The 7,849-nt window shown below is 42.4% G+C and overlaps 1 long non-coding RNA gene across 1 annotated transcript; it reads right to left on the bottom strand.

Moving 5' to 3' along the window:
* Positions 1 to 6,166: 6,166 nt before the first annotated feature.
* LOC108361688 (uncharacterized) lies at positions 6,167 to 6,909 on the bottom strand. Its single transcript, XR_001847344.1, has 2 exons — positions 6,552 to 6,909; positions 6,167 to 6,494 (listed from the first exon to the last, which is right to left on the bottom strand). It is a non-coding gene; the product is annotated as an uncharacterized LOC108361688 (long non-coding RNA).
* Between the last annotated feature and the right edge of the window lie 940 nt (positions 6,910 to 7,849).

Genomic DNA, 7,849 nt, shown 5'->3' with positions numbered 1-7,849 from the left:
CGCTCTTTAACTTACATTCGGTAACGAGCGAACGCGGTACGGAAATTAAAAATTTACAACGGGCAGTTAATAATTGTATATCGGTTTTAGAAATGTACGGAATTGATATCGAGAACTGGGATGCGATCTTTGTGTTCTTAGTATCGAGTCGGTTACCGGATACCACGCTGGCGTTGTGGGAACAAGGCATTGTGAGAAAGGCGGAAATTCCAAAGTAGGAGGAATTAGACACTTTCTCACACGCATTCAGATTATGCCCCGAACAATCTCATGCACTAAAGGACTGCCCCAAATTTCTGGCAATGAAAGTTTAGGATCGCCTCAACTTAGTCAGAAAACACAACTTGTGTATGAACTGCCTAGCGCATTCACACATCGCGAAGGATTGCAAGAGTCCGTTTAAATGTTGGAGCTGTCAGCAGAGGTATCATTCACTACTACATCGAACTTCGGCTCCACAGAAGGCCACCCTTCGCTTCCCCCTAAGAAAGTGGACGTAGAATTGTAAGAAGATTTTGATAGGACTACCCAAGGCGCATATATACAAGTAGAATTTCTTGGAGCTTGACGACATGAGTGAGATAAAAATGTTGGGAATCCGTTGGAATGCGGTACATGACATGTTTAACTTCACCGTACAGCCGATCCCCCGGAAGCAGGAGTATACCAAACGAGAGGTTTTATCCTGCGTAGCAAAATTGTTCGACCCAGCTGGATGGCTCGGGCCAATTGTAGTGGTAGCAAAGATCTTCATGCAGGAGATCTGGTTAACCAAAATAGACTGGGATGACAGTCTACCCTGAAATTTACTGCTACGTTCGGAAACCTTTCTGGATAACTATGAACATATTCAGAAGATAAAAGTCCCCCGATGGACCCATTTTACGCCATGGGACGAAGTAGAGTTCCACGGATTCTGCGATGCCTCTTAAAAGGCATATGCAGCCGCACTATATATTAGGGTACGCAATGGCGCATCAAACAATGCGCCCACATAAATTTGCTGGTGGGTAAAACAAAAGTAGCACCAGTAAAAACGGTGTCTCTGCCCCGGTTAGAGCTCTGCAGAGCATTAATACTGGCCGAACTATTTAACACTTTTATTCCGCCGTTTGAAATCACGCAGCCACTAATATACAAATGGACCGACTCCACGATCATACTCTCATGGCTGAAGGGACCGGCATGTACATGGACAACGTTTGTAGCTAACAGAGTCGTAAAAATTGATGAGCTCGTTGGAGTATCAGGGTGGAATCATGTGGACTCTGCGGATAATCCAGTGAGGCGTGTCCCCCCAGGATCTACTCTCAAGCACTCTGTGGTGGTATGGACCTAAGTGGTTGGAGCAAGATTCATCTACTTGGCCCCAACAAACCAATAGAAATCCATTAGAAACCGACCTGGAGCAAAAATTGGTACGGGGAAATGGACATTCTGGAGCGGTTTTCAGACTTCTCGCGAGCCATGAGAGTAATTGCGCGAATTTTCCGATTTTTTAGAAAAACTCATCCGGTGCATAAGTTGGCCGCTAGTGACGGGACAGACGAAATAACCGCCGATGAAGTAAAGCAGGTAAAATGTCGTCTGATCGTTATTGCACAGAGGCGTCACTATGCAGATGAATACAGGGACATCAACGGAGTTATGAGGGTAGGAGGACGACTGGCGTTAACGAACTTAACTTACAGTGAACGGTATCCAATAATTCTCCCGTACAACTGCCAGTATTCCAGATTGCTCGTAAAATTCACACATCGGATTTCCTTGCATGGAAGAAACCAGCTCATGTTGAGAATTTTGCGGTCCGAGTACTGGATAGTGCGAATGAAAAACTTGATTAAAAATTCAATTTATAACTGTAAGGTTTGTGTTATTTACAGAAAGAAGGCGCGGGAGCACTTGATGGCAGCGTTACCACCGGAACGAACTGAGGTGTCCAGATCCTTCACCAACACTGGAGTCGACTTCACCGGATTTTACGGGTCGAGCGTGTCGCATTACCAAGGGTTATGTCTGCGTTTTCGTCTGTGTTGCGACAAAAGCAATACACTTGGAGGCCACCAGCGATTTGTCCACCGCCACATTTAGCAGCTTTTGCGCGTTTCGTGTCTAGACGCGACTGCCCGCATAATGTGTATTCGGACAATGGAACCATCTTTGTAGGGGCAAATAAGGCATTGCAACAGATTTTAGACTTTGTCTCTGCAGCGGCGAACAGCACAACCCAGACATACGCTCATCAGGGCATTACGTGGCATTTTATACCTCCAGGAGCACCTCACATGGGAGGGCTCTGGGAAGCGGGGGTAAAAAGCTTCAAGATGCATTTCAGGAAGGTAGCGAACAACATGCGCTCTACCATTGAAGAGCTCTCCACGCTTCTGGAAGGAATCGAATCTTGTCTTAATTCACGACCAATCAGCCCCATCTCTGAAGACGCGGAATCAATGGAACCTCTAACCCCAGGACACTTTTTAATTGGCACCCCGCTACTGGCATTCGCTGAACCCGAAATTAAGGAGAACCCGATGTCTATTGTCAACCGGTGGCAAAAGATCAAAGCGATTCACCAGACATTCTGCAGAAGGAGAAAACCAGAATACCTGAAGGAATTGCAGAAGAGCGTGAAATGACACTCCCCAAAACGAAACCTCGAAGTTGACGATCTAGTCGCCGTCAAATAGGATAACCTTCCCCCAAATGAATGGCGACTTGGCAGAGTAATTAGGGTCTTTTCAGGTCAGGACAGCCGAGTACGAGTCGTAGAAATACGAACGGCACGCGGAGTTATAACTCGACCAATTGTAAAATTGGTACTTTTGCCAGATTGACAAAACAAAATAATAATCGTATCTCTCTTTACAGAACTCAGTAACGCAAAAGGGTTCGTGCAACCAAAAGCAACACCCAAACTCACAAGGGCCAATACCGCTGCCTAGTGTGCCGCAGCAACCACCGCCTGGCTTTTTGTCGCGAGATGCGCAGGATGGAACCGGCCGAGAGACTGCGTGATGTCCTCGTGCACCGCCACTGCGCCAACTGCCTGTCGCCGCATCACACGGCGAAGATTTGCGCATCTCCCCGAAAATGCGAACATTGCCGAGACCGGCACTATAGCCTCCTCCACCTGGGCGAGGCGCCCGAGATGAGGAAGACGTGCTACTGGGATTCGACGAGCCAGAGATCCGTCAAAGACAACCGTTCCGTCCGTACACCATCCGGCCATTAGCCGAAACGAGCGACGAAGGCGAGGTGCTGGAAATCGACGCCGTTGAATAAGACCTCCAACAAGCATCGGATGATGATCCCGAGCTTAGCGCACCGCCGGCATTCAGACCTGCTCTGTCGGGTGTCCGGTCGGTAGTGCAGCGAGCCCCAGCAACGAGGTCGAAGCGCCGAGGCGCACACCGACGTCAACACCGACACAAGCGGCGACCCCAGCAACAACCCCACCGTCGTGGTGTGAGAGACGCCCGAGAGCGGATCACGGGAACGGTACGTAGCGCTCCTAGGCTATCTGCCCTCACACCCACAGTAGCGGTTAAGGCGATGACCCGTGGCAGGACGCAAGTGGTGCGAGCTATCGTTGATCCAGGGCAACCCAAGTCGACCATATCGCTACAACTGGCGCGCCGACTCCTGCTGCTACCCGGGGCGACTCGGATGCGTGCAGGCTCACGCTCAAAGGGTGGCATGAAAGGCTTGATATCTGCGCAGACGTAACGAAGGGCCTCTCCCGGGTCACACCCTTGCGAACGTTAGACGCCCGAATAACAAATGAGTTCGACAATTTTCGGCTGGCCGACCCGGGCTTCTACACATCTAGCGCCGTATCACTAGTCCTAGGAGCCGAAATATACGCAATGATCCTACGGCCAGGGCTCATTCCAGAGACCCCCACGCGACCAACGACACAATGTTCGGGTGGATGATCTCGGGAGGCACCATCTACTAGTGGACTACTGGAAGCAATTGGCGTGAAAATAAAAAAAAATTAATTTTTAATGAATTTATGAATTGTTAAAGAAAAATGAATTGTAAATAGTTAAATGAATTGTTAATATCTAGTTAAGTTTATTGCAGCGACACTGCAAGGCGGGCGGCAGGTTTACGCTAGCCCCCTTCACCTTAAGTATGTTTATTAATTAGAGAATTTCACTTCTAGATGTCGCTGTGATCTAAGCGGGAACAGTTACTCGTTACTCCAGTTCCTTTTTCTCGAATCCTGTTACCCGCCTCGGATGTTGGGTTCATTGTGGAAGAATACAAGTGAGATATCTTAGGGCTGACAGATAGTTGACAGGGTGTTCAATATGGCGATGACAGTGTGAACAATATGGCAGCCAATATGGCATACAACACCGAATGGCCCTAAGTTGCAAAACTACGACCCGAATGAAACGCTTCGTGAAAATCCAGGGTTGCGAAGTAGTATTTTGTTGAAAAATATAAAAGCCAGGATTTTGTGCAGCGCCGAATTTTAACAAAAGAGGGTTTTGTGTTCTCACGATGAACAGAAAAGGGTTGCTGTGCTGTTTCGCTTTAAACTTATTTTAATCTTAAGGTATCTAATTAAATATTAAAAGGAGACAAAAATTAAAGCAAAAATTTAGGGGAGATATACTTATCAGACTGGGTCAGATAGCGCTTTTACGTTATAAGTAAAAATAATTCCTACTTAAATTTTATATAATTTTGGTAACGTATTTCTAAGCTGACCCTGAGATCTGTGAAATAATACATATTTATGTGCATATATTGTGTTGATTATGCTCTAAATCGCTAAATAATTCTTGCAGCAATCAGCACCATTGGAAAGTGAAGTGACAATAGGCTGGTTTTCTTTATACAGCCCGTTTTAAATTCGAATTATTGTTATAATAAATTACAATTATTGTTTGTTTCCATTTCGGTCAACCGCGCAAATTATTTATTAAAAAAATGTCGTTTAAAAATAGCAGATTTTGTTTACTTTTGAATAAGACTTTATCGAGTGCGCTATAAAGACAGGGGTATAAATGCTGTAAAGAAATATATGTTGAGTCCAATCGGTTTTTTGCTAATGAGGTTCTTGTGTAGGTACAAACAAGGTATATTAAAAAAAAATACCTCTCCATGAAAAAATATCAATATTTTCGTATTTAAAATTAATCGGAATTTTATGGGGGGTTATAAAAACTCGTTTTAATCGAAACTTTGTTTATTCGGCTATATTTGTTATTAGTTATTGGCCCAGATGTAAATATTGAATGAACTAATATATTTCAAATATTTACGGAACTACCATTTGTATGCAACCCTGCCTATCCTATATTCAAGTAGATGTAATTCGAAAAATTTAAACGGATTTCTTCAAATCAACCTGAGCTGCGGACATATTGCGAATTCATTTTTAAACATTAACCACTACATTATATTAGTATTAAATACTTTCAATTAAGAAACAATTCTTATTAGAAAATAAATATGAATCGTTTTATTTTAAATATTCGAATGTATATTTTTTGTTAATACAGATAGTGCGGATTTAACGAATTTTATACCCGTTACATGGGGAACATAAATTTAAGGCAGATTGCTCCGCTAAAGTGCACTACTACCGTGTATAAATTGGTCGGCCTTCTAATAAATCAAGCAATCTAATCGTATCGTCATCGCCGCCAGTCACCAAGAAATTTCCACTTGGGTGAAATGCAACATCATTATCCGGCGACGAATGCACTGTATTAGCTCGCCTTCAGCTATGTCAAATATCTTAACGCGGTTACAACTTAATGCTAAAGCCACCAGATTACCGGCTTGATGCCATGCCAGCTGTCGTCCCATACCTCTTCCCACGGTGAACGTTCGCACACATTCGCCTGAAAACGTATCGCAAATTCTTAACTTGTCATCGCCGCACGATGAAATTAACTTACCATTAGGGCTGAATTTTGCTGCGCGCACCCATTTGTGTGTCCAGTGAAAGATGTGTATTTTGAATTAGTATTTTGATGGCTGTTCGGCATTTTTCTAGTCTGCAAACGAATAAGCTGACGAAGATGCAAACAAATTTAAGCACATTGTTGCATTCTACCGTACTTTTTAAAAGCTTTAAAATCTTAAAACATATGTGAAAAACTTTTATAATCTGAATATTTCTAATGTCGCTATCAAAACGAAATTTTGTAAATTTTTGTACCGATCACTCAAGTAAGGTCCTTTAATTGTTAATACATTTTACATATTTTTATTACAGAATTTTTTTATATAGACATATAATAAAGTGGCCGTTAGGCTCTTACATATATATATACACATATACTAGTGACAGTGAAGTGTTTCATTTAATTTTATTGAGCGAATTTAAATGTGTTAAATTCAACCCTCGAAGGACTTCAGGGATTCGGCACCTCCTCCACCCTCGTTCCCGCGGAATTCAAGAGGAATTCCCGGCCCACATTTCATCCCGTCCCGAACATGATCTAAATCATGTTGATGAGATAAAAGACCTTGATGAAATATATTCGTTCAATAAGCATGTCAGCTATATAACGGCAAAGGCGTACTTTGTTCTGGGCTTTGTAAGACGTAATGCCTCAAATTCTCAGATCGATATACCTTCAAGTCAGAAGCGCACCCAGGAATATATTTTTGAGGGGTGATTTATACTTCTATAGATATATCACCAGAAAATACCGAAAATTCGCATCAGATAATATGCTTTTTAAAATACATTTATGCATGTTTTATGTACAGTATGTGTTTCGTATGCGATTAAATGATGTCCCGGCTGGAAGTTGGTCGGATATGAATAATATTCTTAATCAATACTCGTGGACAATGAAAATAAAAAACAAGACCAATTGACCAAGTATACCTTTTGCTATGCTTTATTTCCTCATTTGTTACTTTAGGGATTACAGAAAACCCAAAGGTGTTTGTAAAGTATCGAAATCGATAAACATGCAGCATTACACTGCATCTACACTATGGCAATTACATAGAGAAAATCACTATTCTTACACTATATCGGCAGTGACTTTTTATGAATTTAAATCTGAACTTAACATTCTCCCGCCGATGACGAATGCAATTCGTTATTAACTCAAATATATATATGTACAGTTACAATATAAATTCAGATTTTTTTTTTTGTGAATGTGTACGAAAGGCGGTGTATAAATACAATTTCTAGTTACATAACTTTGCTGTTTATATAGTGTAGATATATACTAATAAGCGGCTATGATGAGTTCATGGTGACATTTGTCGGCAAATGCGTACGATTGATTCGAAATGGACGGCTGTAAGTAAAGTGATCGAAAATGCAAATTGTGGGCTAAATATCATTTGGTGTAGGAACTACACACAATTTTGTGATCAGTCTTTTGAGTACGTTCTGAGATGTTCGAATTGTAGCACAGCGAATGAAACCATCGTCACCTGGATGAAGATCAATGATGCGACCCAAAAGCCATTGATTTATTGGGGACCTTTCGTCCTTGATGATGACTAAATCATGTTTTATGACGTTAGGCTGTCGACTAGGCTATTTGGTACGAATTTGCATGCTTGAGAAAATGTCGCTACGAAATCGAGTCCAAAAATGCTGCACTAATTGTTCCATGAGCTGATGTCTCTTAACTGGATTTTCAAATGTTGGTGGTTGTGGTCGATCAAGTAATGGACTTCCAATGAGGAAATGTCCGGGTGTTAGAGCAGTGAGATCATTTAAGCAGTCGCTGGTTGGCGATATTGGGCGTGAATTTAGAACCGCCTCGATGCGCTTCAGTACGGCTAAAAATTCTTCGAAAGTTAATTTTGTGATACCAATGATTCATGCTAAATGGAATTTCATGGACTT

Source organism: Rhagoletis zephyria, unplaced genomic scaffold (assembly GCF_001687245.7).
Source record: "Rhagoletis zephyria isolate East Lansing unplaced genomic scaffold, Rhagoletis_zephyria_1.1 Rzeph_scaffold_00816, whole genome shotgun sequence".
NCBI classification, from domain to species: domain Eukaryota; kingdom Metazoa; phylum Arthropoda; class Insecta; order Diptera; family Tephritidae; genus Rhagoletis; species Rhagoletis zephyria.
This window is presented reverse-complemented; position numbering and strand designations above follow the sequence as displayed.